This window comes from Eumetopias jubatus, unplaced genomic scaffold (genome assembly GCF_037043125.1).
Source record: "Eumetopias jubatus isolate StellerSeaLion01/CBP00866 unplaced genomic scaffold, mEumJub1_p1.0 scaffold_9, whole genome shotgun sequence".
NCBI classification, from domain to species: Eukaryota; Metazoa; Chordata; class Mammalia; order Carnivora; family Otariidae; genus Eumetopias; species Eumetopias jubatus.
In genome coordinates, this window is record NW_028274815.1 from 33,283,419 (window position 1) to 33,301,705 (window position 18,287).

At 40.2% G+C, this 18,287-nt stretch overlaps 1 protein-coding gene across 6 annotated transcripts in view; it reads right to left on the minus strand.

The window, feature by feature from the left end:
• The window catches only part of SLC8A1 (solute carrier family 8 member A1), a 312,734-nt gene that overhangs the window by 158,842 nt on the left and 135,605 nt on the right, over positions 1-18,287 (minus strand). The window lies entirely within an intron of this gene.

Consider the following 18,287-nt stretch of genomic DNA (forward strand, 5'->3'; position numbering starts at 1 on the left):
GTACCTCCCCGTCTTCACCTTTGATACACAGCAGTTAAATAACAAAAACGAAACCAAAGATATTTCAAGCAATTTGGTTAAACTCTAATTGATTCCCCCGGCAACTCTGATATTTACCCCCATGGTTTGAGCCCATGACAGAAACGTAGAACCGCTGGGCAGATTTTCTAGACATAAAAATTCAATGCCATATACCGGCAAGCGAAGTTTATGCCAACTAAACATCTGTGTTTTTTATTATAAGAAGTGCTTTCTCAAACAAACTTGCCAGCCTACAATGTAAAGCCACAGATGAAGCAAAGGGAAGGCGAGTCCAAAGTGTTACGTGAGTGACTTTGAGAGTTAATGACTCCACGGCTTTGCATCTGAGGGCCTTACTGTGTTGAACACAATTTTAAAAATAAAAACAAAGTCTGTCCATGAGCAATAGGGAGGTAGGTTTCCCTGCTAAAATTCTGGTCATTACCTGGATCCCAAACTAAGAGTCCCTTGATAAAACCCAGGGTTCCACTGTCACAATATGATCCACTCCCGTGTGTAGATGAGTCACTGGGGTATTTTCCCCATAGAGACAGGAAAGTGGGGTGCACGTCTATCAATGTCATAATGGGGATATGCATTTTGCAAAGGCCTCCTGGTGACTCTGCCACCATGTCACTCCAAAGTAGTGTTGCTTCAGTCACCTTTGAAACACCACAGGACCTCAAATATTTAAAGAGTAACTTCCCATGTCCCTCAAAAGGTCCTTTGTTATTTTACATTAGTGCATTTATCCATTGGACCTTTCAGTTAATGTAAACTTCTTATCATAGTTTCATAAAACAAGCTAAAGTGGATTCACTCTTAATTTTGACCATGAGATTGAGGTCATACTGAGTCACAACAATACACTGATGATTGGAAAAGGCAGCTTTATCTCTATCACCACCCACCTGCTCACTTTTAAAATCGTACAAGTTGAAAATCATTAAGAACACCTGTACAACACACATATGTCAGCAATCTGAGGCCACATTAACCTATAGCACCATATGGTTAGCTGTTTATTATTTTAGTTTAGTCTTTACATGTACTTATGAGTTAAAGATAAACTACATAAAGAGTGTTACATGGGAAACAGTGGAAAGCAATCAAGAAAAGAGGAAGGAAAACCGAAGCATGAGATCAATATACAGAGTTTTCTCTTTCTATAACCTATGTGCTCTCATCAAGGCAATGACAAATGAAAATAGGTTTCTTCAGGACTTTTTTACCTACGACGTCAACACACACTGGAGGACACTTCAAATGCCAACGACGGCCAAGTCAGACTATTGACCCATCCGCTCTGTCATTTTTCTTCCTCCTGCATCATAATGGCCTTTGGAAAGTGAGGCGATAGAACTTAAAAACCCAAAGAACCAGGGAATCTCATGTGGGGCTTTGGGCTTTGTCTCCAGTGTCTGAGCTGGTGTGGAGTCGTGCTGCCGCGGACAGCTGTTTCCAGAGACAGACCTGGTCACCTGCCATGATTTACATGATTATCCATCATGGGGATAAATGCATCCAAGGAAAGCTCATTTCAGAACAGAATATGGTATGGACAGAAGACCTAATAGAAGTGCACCCAGAGGGATGATTGTGATCTTTTAAGTCAATAAAACCTTGGAAGCCTCAGAAAATCATGGTTCCCTTCTCAACACACCACTTATATTTTTTGATTTGTCTTTTCTTAAGCCTTCAGAGCAAAAGCCTGGGCCAGGGGATTTTAGACCTCGAATAGTGTCAACAGGGGATAAAAAGAATGTTCTATTATTTTGCCTATTGTCTTACCAAATGCAGTAATCCAAGCCTCTCTTCCTTCATCTAGTGGACTTTCAGGAAAGGCAGAGACAATAGGCATTTGAAAATTCATCCTCAACTGATTTTTGAAAGACCATCAATCACGTGAGAGAGGGCCTGTGTGCTTCTCCATCTTAATTCTGAGCTACTTACTCCATCATTTTGTTCCAGTGGCCTTCTTTCCCTTCTTTGAGTAGAGCACATTTTTTTCCTGCTACAAAATCTTTGCACATGCTGTTTGTTCATCTAGAATGCTTTTCCTCTCTACTGCTCATTTTCCTGAATCTTACCTGTACTACAGGTTTCCATCTAAATGCTACTTCCTTAGCAAAGGAATCCAAATCAGGTGCCCTGTTCAGTCCTCTCCTGAACCTTTTAATTTTGCACATTTTTTCACAATCTGCATTTATATTTTAGGCTTGTCTCCTTTCTTATTTCCGTATATGCCATGGGCATGAAAGCCTCACAAAGGAACATGTATGCTAACATATAGTAGGAGCTAAGTAAATATTTGCCATACGGAAGAATTTTTATAAAAAAAGTAAGTGAATAAATAGAGTTTCTGAAAAAATAACTGGCAGCAATAATTGTGGATTTTAAATAAAGTTGTGCTGATGTCATTGTGTTCAATTAAGTAAACTTCAAACTAGGAGTTTAGAGTTTGTACACAAATCAGGGGAAGACTCAATCATGCATATTTAAAAATCCAGTTTTTCTCAAAAGAAGCACGTCCTCTGGGTGAAATTTACACACTTCTATCTTCCCTTAATATCAGAGAATTTTTAATATCTAGCTTTATAGGGCTTTGTAAGTACCAGAAAAATCACTGTATTGACACTAAGTGAAGGGTAGAGAAAGCAATTCTATTAAGCTGTTGACCTACTTTCTTTCTCTCTGGTTTCTTGAAGGCAATTGAAAAGTCCTCAACTGGGTACAATTTGAAGGTGGCTATTGCACTGCTGTCCGGTCAGAAGCATATAGATAGAATAGGTTTTATAGACTTATCTATGTCCTATTCACTTACATAATTTTCTGCCATCAAGAAGAAAAAAAAGGTCAAACTCTTGATGTTATTGAATCTGTTGTAAAACAAGGTATCCGGATGTTACTTTAGAAACAGTATTGATTGGTACAGAGTTCAAGGCATTTTCGATTATTATATAAAGGTTTATGTGGCAGGTTTAGTAAATTTTTTGTATAGAAAGTGTTGGGATTAATAGAATCCATGACAAGCTATTTAATGTTTTATTTTTTTTTTTAAGATTTTATTTATTTATTTGAGTGAAAGAGAGAGAGAGCATGAGAGAGAGCAAGCACGAGCAGGGGGGAAGGGCAGAGGGAGAGGGAGAAGCAGGCTCCCCCTTGAGCAGAGTCTGAAGCGGGGCTCGATCCCAGGACCCTGAGATCATGACCTGAGCGGAAGGCAGACGCTTAACCAACTGAGCCACCCAGGCACACCCCTGCTCAGTGTTTTAAATAAAGCACAAAATGGTACGAGAGAAACCAACTAGAATGTGCTATGATTTGCCTACAACTGCAATGAGATATCTTTATGGTCAAAACTAGCAAGGAGATTATTTATGCATGCCCTGTAACCCAGCAATTCTACTTCAAAGACTTTATTTTACAGACTGTTGCATAAGTGTATAAAAATTTTTTATGTAACATTTTTGTTTAAAGACAAAAACCCCAGAAACAACTTAAATGTCAATCAATATGGGACTATTCCCCTACCATACATTGTTTGCTCTCTGCCAGAAATTGTTCTAAGTATTTTTCACACACTCAGTTAATCTTCATAACGACAATCTTCAGTTATTGTCTCCACTTTAAAAATGACGTAGAGTAGCAGAGATATTAAGTGGCTTAGCTAGGGTTTGAATCTAAGCAAACATTTTAAAAAAGGAGGTAGACCTAAATTTACTGACACAATATCCAGGACACATTTTTGGGTTATAAAAAAGAATCCAGTTGCATATTAAATATAGTTCTAAATAAACAGCACTCTATATGTATATCTACATATGTATATAAGTGCCTAGAAAAGATCTAGAAGCATCTATCCAAACCAGTGAGCTGTTAACTCTTACTTCTTTCTTTTTTTTTAAAGATTTTATTTATTTGACAGAGAGAGACACAGCAAGAGAGGGAACACAAGCAGGGGCAGTGGGAGAGGGAGAAGCAGGCTTCCCGCGAAGCAGGGAGCCCCGATGCGGGGCTTGATCCCAGGAGCCTGGAATCATGACCTGAGCCGAAGGCAGACGCTTAACGACTGAGCCACCCAGGCGCCCCAACTCTTTTTTCTAAGCAGAGGTTTAAAGTGGAGTTTCATCTTTTACATTTTTTACACTTCTGAATTAGTTAAATTTTATATATTTAAATGGCAAAGAAATGACTTCCTGGGTTATTAAAATAAAATTAAATGCAACTCACATTCCCACCCCTGCCCTAAAGGCAGTGATTAAAAAGGTATAACACTTACTGGTTGTATTTTTGTTTCCTAATAATGAAAAGATGTTATTAAAGAACCCAATTTTAAATAGTCTACCTTTGCATGTACATGTATTCCGTATGTAACAAACGTAGAGTCCTAAATAGATGACTTTTGCGGAAGAAAAGAAAGAACACAAGGAAAGTTAGATTATGTTAAGTTCAGAACTACTCCCAAATTTCTTTAGATACACAGCATATATATGAGAAAAATGATGACACGATGAATCCATAAAGACAACAGTATTAATAATGGATTAAAATAAATATATTGAATGTAAAAATCATAAAGGGAGTTGTAATGATTTAGTATATACTGTCATCATGCTTACAGGATTCATTTTTAAATTTTTATTTTTTTAAGTTTATTTAAAAAAAATCTATCTATAAACATGACTAAAGAAATGGGAAATTCTGTCTTGATATTCGCTGTGTTTATTTAGTGTGATGCTCTGAAATCCATCTATGTGATGAATGCTAGAAGGCAGGATGATAGCCCAAGACAAGATTTTGATCACAGGAAGGAAATATGATACAAGAAGCACCTGTGAATCATGACATGTTGACATGGAATTTTGATAAGTCCTATCTAGCAATAATGTGACCAAAAGATTATTAACCCTTTAAATTCAATTTAATAAGCTCCTGTGAACATAAGCACTTTATTATCAGTCCATCCACAAACAATATACATTTAGCATGTATTATATCTAGAGACACAGCTACAGTAAGACTGAAAAGCAGAGTTCTTACTTTTGTGAGCAGGAGATGGGGGAAAGACTCAGGGTGTGCCTGCTGGTGGTGAAGAGAGAATTGCCGAGTGTCCAGGCGCCATATTGAGAATTTGGGAAGTGCCCTTACTGTGTGTAGAACTGGTCTTGAGTTTTGTCTAGAAAACCTCATCTTTTACTCAATTTTGCAAAGAAATGAGGAACAGGCTTCAATCCACTCTCTTAACCCATTTAGTCAACTCTGATTTGCCTTGTATATTAGTACTCACTCTATGGCAACTGAAGAATATTAAAAGTGATTTAAAGAAAAAAAAAAAAAAAGTATGCCAGAAAGTGCTTCAGGTATTCTTTCCTTAACTAAGAGAGCCCAAGGGCAGAAGGAGTAGGTCCCCAAATTTCTAGGAATGACATCTCCTTGTGGGGAGCAACCTGAAATATGCAGTTGTGACAGTCTAACTCCTGAGACACTCCCAGTTATTTAAAGAGAGAGTAAAGAAAACACCAGCCAAGCAATAGCAGTAAACTGATTTCTTTTTATAAATATGTATGCCTCATTTAGGAGCTCTATTACACTTCCAGTTAAAATGAGACTTTGCTACCTTCTGTAGCTTTAAGAAACATTTACTTATTTTCCCCTATTAACCACATGGGTGGGAAAAACTCATTGGTGGTCTCTTCAAACTCTCCATTAACTTTTGGTGACTTTTGGTAACTGGACATTTGATGTTGGACCTGAATGCTAAACTGCATGTTTTCTATAGACAAATACACGCGAACAGATGAAACTCAAGGCATAGCTATGATATACTTAAAACATCCACCATTTCTTCTGCAAATGTCTTGAAACAAAATACTGAATATAAAAGATTTACTATCAAATGTACAAAATTCAAACTGTTGCTTTAAGGCAGCAATAAACCCACCCCTTAATATATATTCGTAGTACAGTTTCCTACATTTTACTGATTCTTTTTTATTTCTCTTTTTACCAAATAAAACAAAATAAAGACAAAACTCTGCTAAAAACATTCAATGGAAATAAAACAGCTAAGCCTTTTTAATTAAATGTATTTATCATCAAGTTAGATAGCTCCATGTAGCATTTTATATTTATTCCTGTTACTTTTCCTTATTTTATTTTTAACTCGTTTTCCCTTCCGTAGGAATTGTTTGTTAATACTGAAACTGTCACAGAGTTTTTGCTCTCTTTCTTGTACGTATGTTATCATCAAGTTCATTATCAACCAGTATTTTTACCCAAATAATTGACAAAGCATTAGATGGACCTCTCCAAGTACTCTTTTATGCCACTCCACCAGAGACTCCCTCCAGGCCTTACTGACACCAAGCACCACACTTTGGTATGGTTGTCCCCTAACAGTCCCATAATCCAGCTCTCCCTGATCTCACAGCTGGTCTGGGTCACATGACTATAATGAAAGCTTTTTTTAAATGTTGTACTGAACCGAAGGCCAAGGATACATGTGATATTCTCCTGGTCTTCCCACTAGGAGCTAGGTCAAAGACATAGGAATAGCAGGTGGATTCCTTGAGGGCAGACATTATATCCTATCCATCTCTGAATTCCCAGTTTTAGACCCAGTGGCCACATGACATTAAATATGGGTTAAATAATATTTTTATTGGGAGACTCTCAGGCTTTTGAAGAAGTTGCTCTGTGGTCCTAGATATGCCATCTTCTTGCTATGTGACTCTTAGTATCTAAGAATCTAATTCTAAGATCTCTTTCAGATACAAGATTCTACCTAGACTGAGCACTTTTTACCTTGTAAGAAAGTGGAACGGGAGCCTGTTTCCCCAACTCTATGTATTTTTCTGAAAGAAATTTAAAAAATGTTTTTAGGGGCGCGTGGGTGGCTCAGTCGTTAAGCCTCTGCCTTCAGCTCAGGTCATGATCCCAGGGTCCTGGGATCCAGTCCCGCATTGGGCTCCCTGCTCAGCAGGGAGCCTGCTTCTCCCTCTGCCTGCTGCTCCCCCTGCTTGTGTTCCCTCTCTCTGTCAAATAAATAAATAAAATCTTTAAAAATATATATATATGTATTTTTTTAATTTGTCAATATATCCTGAGATAAAAGCAAGTATGTTATTTCCACATGTGTAAAGCAAATATCTAATCACATGTCTAAAGACAATATGGTGCCCATCATTTGCAAGTTTGGAAAAATAATGCAGTCTGGATCTTTCATCCAGCTGTTTTACATATGTAAATATGAACTTAGAAACCCTAAAACACTTTACTGGAAGGGTGATAATCTTAGCATTAGACTGATATAGATTGACAATTTCAGGGAATGAGTGAACCCTTAACGACTCATCTTCAATCAATCCCTTAAAGAGGAGGGACTACTACTGTAATATGTAAACTGAAGAAATCTGTGCTCAACTAAGAGAAAGAGGTATGCTTTAAGAATGAGCTTCATACAGAATGGGAGAACTATGAAATCCACATTCTGAAAAACCCTAGTGTTTTTCACTAGGCTAATTAGTGTGTGGATGGTAGAAATGGGGAACACATCCCAAACATAAAATGGCTACTCTGTCCAGTAAATTGCTTCCACCTGCTTCCTACTGGGAGTCACACTGACTTCTTGCTATTTTCTTCCCATAAATGGATTTGGTTATAAGGTTTGGAAAATGGGATATATTTTATTTTCAGCAGCTTTAGTTTAATTGGGCTTATGAATGAAATCTTCTGTTTTTATTAAAAAAGAGCAGCTAACTAGGGGATGGGGCGTGAGGCATATGGGGAATGGATGGAAGTATTAATTTCAGGGGGAAAAGAAACTATATACAGACAATAATCACCAATATTTTGCTGTCCCCCAAAATGATTAATTAGTTTAATCTTTTTTAGATTCGTTCCAGAGAAGTCCTACCATTTACTCCATTTTAAAAGAAGTTAAAAAGCTATGGTTTCAACATTGTGGTCAGCGTTGAACTTGTAAAATGGTAATAAATTACATATTGTGGGGCACTATTGTAAGGATGGTATGAGAGATGGCACAGGACAGCAGGCTGAAGGCTATAAAAACTTATATGATATATTAAATATATTCGCAGAGTACTATTATTGATGGTGAAATACAATAAATGATAGTTTATTTAGATTTTTAAAATATTTATATAGAGCACTCTGACTGAATGATTTAGACATTTACAACAACTATTCAATTCGTCCATACTCTGCCCTGGACTCATACCTTCTTGCCCCCACCGACCCGTCCTGGCCACATATAGGGAGTAGGAAGAGTGGCAATGAACCTGGACCGACTGGGCACAGAGGTGCAGGCTAATCAAAGAGTAACAAAAAGCAAAGTTCTAGACTTGATTCTCCAGCAAGGCAGTTAGCCCGGCATCTCTCCGGGGGTGACCTGGATCTGAAGCTGGGGGTGACCTGGATCTGAGGCTGGTGGGCACCGCATAAGCCAGCTCCCTGGGCAGCAGAGCTATGTGAGGGGCTTGCACTGATCCTACCAGCGAATGTTTCTGTGGCTCTGTGTCATAAACAATTTGTTTCTACATCTTGTGCCATCAGGATCCCGGGAAAGATGTCCATACTCATTATCCACGAAAGGAGTTGATTGCCTAAGTGATTTGCCTGCTTTCCACAGAGTGGTGAACAACTATTAAAGGCACTTTTAGCCACAAGATTGCACTGTCAGCGGTCAGGCTCTCCTCCTTGCTTCCTCTCTCTCACCCTCATTCTCTAATAGAAACTGTGGATCAACTTATTCCCCGCGTGGATTGTTCAACGAGAGGTCAACATTCCTGGGACGTATGTTAATCCTGTCCTGAAACTGGATGTGACATGAAGAAGGGGAGGGAGATGTAGGAAAGTGACATGTTGCTGGCTTGCTTCTCAGGAAGGAGGACTGAGAGGTGATGAGGGAACATTTGGACTCTCGGGGGTGGTCATCCAGGGAACTGGAAGCCTGGCTTCTCGCCTCCATCCTCCTTCACCTTCAATTCCATCACTCTGTATTTTTGCCTTCAAACAAAACAGTGACAAAGTCTCCAGAAGAATCTCCCTGCGAGCATCCCTGAGCCTCCTGAACCCCATGCACACATAGCTGCTTCCATCACAGTCCTGGCCCTTGGGAAAGAGCTGAGCACATTATGCTAGTACTTCCAAAGGGAAAGACATAAAACCAGCTACTTGCTTTGGTGACAAACATCGAAAACAAGCACGGTTTTGTTTTGTTTTCTTTTTTTTTTTTAATTCCTCATGCACCAACTGCTCTCTCAATAAAATCTAGGACACTTAAGTTCCTCTAGCATATGCCAGACGTGTGTTGAATACTATCTCATGTTATCCACACAGCAATCCTACAAAGTCATTATTGCTATTATACTCACTTTACACATGAGAAGGCAGGCTTTGAGAGGTCACATAATTAACAGAAAATCAAGCAATTAGTAAACTGTGGAGCCAGGGTTTCCCATCCAGCTCTGGATGATTCCGAAGTCTTTCTGTTTCACTGCATTAGAAAGTTGGGTGCTTGAAATCTAGAATGTTTAATTCTACAGAGAGGACACTGTACATTTGCTATTTGTTCCCTAGGCTGGCTCATGATAAAGCGTTGTTTCAGCTCCTCAGAAGAAGGCTGAAACAAGGGATGCACAGGAGACTAGAATTCTTCTGAGTCCCACCGTACCCCACAAGCGAAGGAATTCTCTGCAGTTCAAGCCTCAGACACAAGCTCTGAGCTGCAGCTCTGAATTTTGCCACAGCCTAGAAACTGAGCTCAAACTTGGGACCAGAAACCCAGTCACCCTGATCTCTGAAAGGGACTAGGGTATTTGGGCAAGGGATGGCTATCCAGAAGCAAATGCGCTAAGCAGCCTCCTCAGGGAAAGGCTGAAGACAGTAGCCAGCTACAGCAGTGCTCATTCTTTGTTTAGCCTTAGAGAGAATCTTTTTGCTTTGACGATCTTAAAGAGCCATATGGAGAGCTATTTAACCAAATATGTAGACCAAAGAGCTGGGAAGGGGTGACCTGTCTCTCACTGGTACGTTAAGGCAACTTGTTTCAAATTCGGGAAAAATCAATATTTAATCATCATCTTTTTGGAGGACCTGGATTTTCCAAGGTGAAGAGAAATGGGAAAATGTGATTGGGCCCTACAATTTTGTAGGAACAGGGTGGGGGGGGAGGAGCAGCAAGTTCCCGTGACTGGGAGTCAGGCGGTCCAGTTTTGCAGCCCGTCTCTTGCACTGACTAGCTCCGTGACCTTGCACAGTAACAACAATAAAACAGCGTTAACCTTTGTTCCTTGAATTCTGTATGTCAAGAATTTGCTAAGTACTTTATATGTATTGTTTCATTTAGGATTTAGATCAACCCTATAAACCAGGTGTTATAAGGCCTTACTTAGAGATAAAGAAATTAAGCATGGAGGAGTTGATAGAACTTGCCCATGGTCACAAGGCCAGTTAGTGGCTAAGCTGGTAATGAATCCAACACTCAAACTCATGGCCTCTAGGCTACTTTGACTTCAAGTCTCTGTTTCCTTATCCATGCCATTCTGAACTTGGCTCCACAGGATCTGAGAGCTTGCCAGCCTAGCTCTGGGAGTCCATGGAGATCTAAACATCTAAAAGAGGCAAAGCCAATAAGGCATTTTCAAATTCTTCCCTCTTTACAGACCGCAAGCACTAGCAAAATGAACTGAACCTGGGTACTGTGACTATACTTTGCCAGAATCTGATTTATTTTGGACAAGTGGCTTCCAGAGGTACCATTCTCAGCTGACCATGGGATGCTAGGTTCCTCCAAGTAACTCAAGTGACTCTACTAAGGGACATGGGTCTGCATCCAGGCACAGTCTGGCCAGCTGGCAACTCTCCTTCATCTTCCAGAGCAAGTAAAATGCCCAGGCCATGGTTAGGCTGTGACAAGAGCCTTTGAACCACAAGATGTCATTTACCAAGAGAGCTTGGTTAAGTCACCATTGCCTTAAAAATTGGCTCCAGTGGCTGGTGAACAAACACACAATATCAAAGTCTTCTAATATGTGTCATATGTTTTCATAATGTCACAATATTCCAAAACAATGGTAGTATTTTGACCACAGGCAAATACAAAAGGACTGCTGGGAAACCTGACAAATGCTACCAGAACGAGCTCCTCAGAAATTTCCTGAGTCTAGTTCATATTTGCCCTTTCGCTTGGATTTTTAGGCCACTTGATTCTTGGTGAAGGAAATAAGGAGGATGTTGGAATAGCAATTTCCAATATCCAGATTCCAGACATATCGGCCTGCTACAGACAGAACTCAAATCCAAGGCATTCCTGGAATCCCCATGTTAATTACCACATTATCAGGTCCTGGAAGGACTGTGAGCTATTGTATAAGGATTCTGAGTAACTCGATTCCCCTAATGAACTCAAGCCACCCAGACAATGGAATGAACGGCCTGTAGCCAGTCTGGGCTGCTACCTCTCACCCCCACAGTCTCAGAGCCTTGGTCTCTCCTGGGTTTGGCTCATGGCCTGTCCTTCCCCACTGTCAGCCTCCTTGGCGCTGCTTGGCAGTCCTTCTCTTCCACACGGACCGCCCAGAGTCTTGTCCCACCCCTTTCCCTCGACCCAGCCGCTGCCACTCGTGCCTCAGCGCCTGCCCATTCATCACCACCCCGGCCTTCTAGTTTCTTGGTCCTGCATGGTTACTCCTGGGTTACCGGCTGTGGCTCTCAGTCCCCAGGTCCAGCTATTTTCCAGGCTGCACCCTTGCTCGCCTAAACCTCAAGCTACACAGGTAAATCCAGATGGAATTCCTGTGCCCCTTGCCGCCAGATGAACTTGGACCTTTGCTTCTGAGCATCTTCAGCCTATCCATCCATTTAACTCTAAAACCCTTTCAGTCAGGGCTTCTCAACCTTAATGTACGTATGAATCACCAGAGGGTTTTGTTAAAATGTAGATTGGGCTTCAGTAGGTCTGGAGTAGGGGTTGAGATTCTGCCTTTCTAAAAACTTCCCAGGTGACAGCAATTTGCCACTTGCAACAATATGGATGGATATCAGAGTATAATGCTAAGTGAAATAAATAGGAGAAAGAAAAATTACTGTATGGTTTCATTCATTTGTGGAATTCAAGAAACAAAATGGACAGAAAAAAAAAAAAAAGACAAACCAAAAAACAGACTCTTAACTATAGAGAACAAATGGATGGTTACCAGAGAGGAGGTGGGGGTGGAGAGATGGGTGAACTAGGTGATGGGGATGAAGAGTACACTTATTGTGATGAGCACTGAGTAATGTATAGAATTGCTGAATCACTATATTGTATACCTGAAACTAATATAACACTGTATGTCAACTATAGCAGAATTAAAATTAAAAAGATGATTATGACACAGTCCCTGTTCCCCAAGAGCATATAGTCTGGGGTGGGGTTCTCACCCTCAGTATTATTCACATTTGGGGCTGACAAGGCTTGGTTGTGGTGGGCTGTCCTGTGAATGGTAAGATGTTTAGCAGCATCCCTGGCTTCTAACCACTATACACCCGTAGCACTTCTACCCACCAGATATCGAAGCACCTACCAATTGTGACGATAAAAAACTGTCTTCAGGCATTGCCAAATGTCCCCCGGGGGAAAAAACTGGCCCTGGTTGAGAATCTTTGGTCTAGGCAGGAAACAGACATGTTAATAATAAGTGAAATGAAGGATCAAATTAGAGAGCAAAGTTTAGGAAAAGGGATTACTCACACTTCAGAGGGCGTGATGACCATCAGCCACACAGTAGGTGCTCAGGAAAAGTTTGTTAGGTAAACAAATGAGCTGCCAATGTCCTCACATTTCCTGGTAACTGTAACAATTTACCTTGCTGGCCTCAGCTAGTGGAAAAGATACTTGCACATTCCAAAGATAAACATCTAACTACTTTACTGACATAACAAATTTCCATAGATATATTTATTTACCAGGTGCATTAAAAGGAAAGAAAGAAAGCTTATCTTTCCGAATAATTCAGATGGAGTAGGGCTATTCGTAAAAAGATGAGACTCTTCCAATAATAAATAACAGTTTTTTAAAAGGGAATTTTTACTGTTTTTTTTTTGACATTATAAGCACATTCATACTAGAGAATGACAGAACGGAGTGTGTGTACATAAAACTCTGTAAATGAATTCAAGCAGAATAGCGCATTTTGTAGCTTGGCTCACCTTAATGCATTCTCTTAAGCAGCTGTGTCTTTTCCCCTACAGGTTTTGTGAGGATGAATACATTTCCAAGACACTCTATTCTGAGATGCTCATGTTCCTACACAGATGCATCTGACATCTGACCACGCATAAACAGGATGGCAAGCCAGCAAGCAGATAAGCTTAGGGGACCCAAGTAAGAGGGAAGCTGGGGAGAGTTCATATTTCTGGAATGGAGATGAGGAGCAGAGCTGTAGGGTTGTGGTCTTGGCGTCAAGTGGTAGAGCAAAAATAATGTCAGCATTTGGATTCATGTAACAGGGTTGTAAGTTGAAGATGTTTGGGTGATTTATCTTATTAAGGAGGCAGGAAGAGAGAAGAGTGTAATTTGGAGGCAGAACAATGAGTCTATGCCTGGAGAATACAGAGGTTCAAGGGCATTCGAGGACATCTAAAAAGAAGAGGAATGGAGAAGGGGGTGCATAGCATGGAACATTTCAGTGCAAATTTTTTAGACATGTACTTGGTAGATGTTATTATCCCTTAACACTTTGTAAATGGAAGCCAAAAAGAGGTCCACGGGGAAAGTCCTTGGAGATATATACCAATTGGACTGGAATACCCACAGTTGCCAAAGTAAAGTGTGACACTTGGTCCCACTGCCAAAGTCAGTAAGCCTTGGCCCAAATAATGGCAAACCTTTCCTTTTAGAATACAGTTTCTTAATTTAAACCACAATGTCAGTTCCTGCACAGAAGTGGAAATCAGCAGATCTGATGCAGAGGCCAGGCTCCACAGTTGGTTGGCTGTGAGAAACAACATCGTTGCTCCAGTTTTCCTATCTGTAGGATGGGGAAGCTAATCCTTTCCACCAATCTATGCTAAAGGAATTCTGTGATAAATCAGAGGGCAAATCTCTGATTTTTTTGGTTGTTATTTAATGCAGAGTGTTCCTGAATTTACTATAATAAAGGCTTCTTCTCTTTCAATCCATAAATTTTAAAAACAATAATATAAATAATTCAACCAAAGAAAACCCAAAACCCTATAATAAGAGCCTTTGGTTTTGGTATCAGAAATTGGACAGAAGGATACAGTTTCTGGTTAGATTTCTTAGCAAGGGCAATCTAAGCTCCTGTTTCCCAGAGGCGTCTGGTTAGTAACACAGTTCATATAAAGGAAGCAAAGCAAACCCACAAATGTCAATGTAGGCCTATTATCTCATGTTCTATCTAGTTTGTGTCTTTCAGTGGCATGTGATAACAGCAAAGCCCCTGGAACCATCCAGAGGGGAAGATGGACAGTCAGTACTGAGTCTGGGTTGGCTGCCATTGACGGCACAGGGTTGTGACTATGTAACATCCAGAGCAACCAACTCCGAAGACAATTGCCAGTTCTGTGTCATTAAGAGCAAGAAAAACAAAACAAAACAAAGCACTAAGACATTCAGAAAAAAGAAATAATGAAATGAAATGACACAAATCAAAACAAACACTACTCAAGAGAGTTTTGTTTCTTAACGTCTAAGAAACCTGTGTTGGCTCAATATACCAGAGAATTTCTGGTCCCTACTAAAGCAAGAGGGGATCTTTTTTTGTGGTATCTGCCTTTGGCTAGTTTTGGAGCAGAAAATGCCCACATATTGCTGCAGTGATATCATCTTAGTAATTCTTACTGTTGTGAAAGGGGTATGAATCTAACTGGCATGATGGGAATGCAATGGAATGACGGCGTGGCATGCTGGGAGTAGGGAGCCTCTCAGCTAGCGCCTCAAGATCTGGATCTCAATCAATCACTACTTCACTGGATCATCCTGGGCAAGTCTGTACCTCACCTTAGTTTCCTCTTCTGCAAAGTGACAAGACTGTGCCTGATACCTTCCAATCTGCCAGGAAAAGACAGAGAGGATGACGTGGAAGAGTCAGTCAGAGGATACAATGAGGCAACGTGTGATGGAAAGTAACCAGCGACTCCACAGCTTGGGTGAACTTGGGTCCTTTGTGTGGGGCGGTGAATGAGAAGCAGCAGCTTGGGAAGTGAGGCTGTGAAGCTCTGAGCCACCGGGACTTCTGGGGAGCATCACTGATATCCTAATGCTGTACTTGACTCCGTAAGCAGAAGGAATTTCTCTGTCGGAAAAATAATCAAAACAAAATAACAACAAAGCCCTAAAGGTGTATTGGGCTCACAATTATTTCTGAGAGCGGTTCAGTCCTGTGGGGGAGGAGGGAGCCAGGTAGACGCCATGGAGATCAGACACCTGGCCAATTAGCTCCACAGGGAACGCTGCATAGGGCAAAGCTCTGTCATCCCATCTCTTTGAAGAAGCGTCTTCTCTGGAGGCCTTTAAAAATAGGACATGCTCTCAGCGGGTAAGATGACGAGGTATAAACCTACCTGGGGGAAGTGGATAGGGAATATGGCCTTCCAAAATATTTGGGGCATTGGGTCTCATAGATAGTTGAACTCTAAAGCTAACTGAAGATATTGAGATTATGTTTATTCAACCTAAAGCTCGGGGACCCAGTGAATCAATCCAGTTGAATCAATTCTTTTTAAGAAAAAAAAAAACTGGCCAGTGAAACCCAACTTGTTTTTGTTATTGTTGATGTTGCCTTATCTATCATCTATCATCTATCTATCTATCTATCTATCTATCTATCTATCTATCTATCTATCTATCTATCTATCTATATCTATCTATTTTGCTTTAGCAAAATATCTTTAGCTTTAGCCTTGAGGGGCCAGATACCAAGGGAACTGTGCTTCAGGCTGAATCTCATTTCTTGCCTCTTTACCTTCTTAGTCAAGATGCATTTTAATGTTTTAGACAGGAAACACATTATCAACCCAGGAATAAAGTTTGCAGACATTTGCTGTGCTCTCTCAACAGTAACAAGAGAAGTGCCTCCCTAGGGAAGAAGGATGTTAGGCCCTGGAAGGCACCCAGATAAAAAGCAGCTGTGTTTTTGGCTGTACCTACACGGTCCTGACCATCTCCCTAAAACTGGTTGTTGAAATATTTCCAAATGTCTAAGCAATTCATATTATACAAATAATGGTTACCTGAATACTTTAACCAAATTTTTTTAGATATAATTTACATACCATAAAATCTACCTTATTAAACTGTATAATTTAGTAGTTTTTAGTGTATTCACAAGGTTGGGCAACCATCATCACTTTATAATTCCAGAACATTTTGATCACCTGAAAAAGAAAGCCTTGTCCTGATTACCAGTGACTCCTATTTTCCCCTTCCTCCAGCCCTAGCAATCACTAACCTCCTTTCTGTCTCTATGTATTGACCTATTCTGGATATTTCATATAAATGGAATCATACAGTGTATGGCTTTTTGTGATTGCCTTCTTTCACTTAGCATAATGTTTTCAAGATCATGTTATAGCATGTGTCAGTACTAACATCTTGTAAGCAATTACTATGTACAAGATTGCTAGGTGCTGAAGCTTTTCTCTTCTTCTGGATGTATGGAGTTGAAGCAGACCCAACTTACCCTCACCAGTCTTGGATGCATAGGTCACAGGCTACATGCTTGTGGTACAGGCCAAGGGTTACCAGGACCAAAAATAGTTGGGTTAACCCAATGGGACATGGCAAGTTTCATAGAACATAAGCAAAAGACAGGGCATAACTGGAGAGTGAGGAAAGAAAGAGCAAAATAAAGGAAGTATCCAAATAATATTCCATTATATATAAACATATATAAACACACATATATATATATATATATATATATATATATATACACACACACACCATATCTTCTTTATTCATTTTTCTGTAGATGGACATCTGGGCTATTTCCATAGTTCGACCATTATGGACATTGTTGCTATAAACATTGGGGTACAGGTGCCCCTTCAGATCACTACATCTGTATCTTTGGGGTAAATACCTAGTAGCACAGTTGCTGGGTTGTAGGGTAGCTCTATTTTTAACTTCTTGAGGAACCTCCATACTGTTTTGCAGAGTGGCTATGCTGAGTGAAATAAGTCAATCAGAGAAAGACAATTATCGTACGGTTTCACTCATATATGGAATATAAGAAACAGACAGAGGATCATAGGGGAAGGAAGGGAACACTGGGAAGAAATCAGAGAGGGAGACAAACCATGAGAGAAACTTAACTCTAGGAAACAAACTGAGGGTTGCTAGAGGGGAGATGAGTGGGAGGGGATAGGGTAACTGGGTGATGGGCATTAAGGAGGGCACGTGATGTGATGAGTACTGGGTGTTATATGCAACTGATGAATTACTGCAGTCTACATCTGAAACTAATGATGTACTATATGTTGGCTGATTGAGTTTAAATTAAAAAAAAAAAAAAGAAAGTACCCGAGGGGCACAGTTATGATCTAGGTACCAGAAGAGAAACCAGGTAAGAGAGAAAAAACAGTAGATAAGATGAGGTCAGTGGCCAGGGATACAATCCAAACAGCCAGGGATGAAGTATATGGGTCTGTAACAGGGCCCTGACTAAAGGCATGGGCTCCAGAGTTCTCTATGACAGAAGCATAGAATATTTGCACTGGAGGAACTTAGAGCTCCCTTCTCCAACTCCTTCATTTTAAAGATGAACAGTCTGGGCCCCAGAGAGGCTGAGACCTCCCCAAGTTCACAAATTTCAGGGATTACCCCTTTAGTCTCCTTCCTCTCCATAGAATACATTTTCCACAATAGCTCATTGCCACATGGGCAACAATTGGATTTGGTCATATGTTAGTGTCAAAATGCAGCTTAGCAGGCATATACCCTCATGGTATGCAAGCGCCAGCTAGAGATCTTAAGGTATTTTTACATTAGCTTAAAAGAAAAACTTGGTGTCCTTTGACCTAATGTTTATTGACGAATTGTCTAAACAGATAAGGTTCCTTTATATTTAAAATAAATTTCATAAATTAGTATCAATGTATAGACTTAGAAACTGAGGAAAATGAATGGGGTTCCCTGAGAGGTCAGCCAAAGAAAAAGGCCTAATTCTGTTACTGTGGTTACAACAGTGATGCCTAGAATTTGTACATAAATATCATGTAATGACCACTAAAAAGCA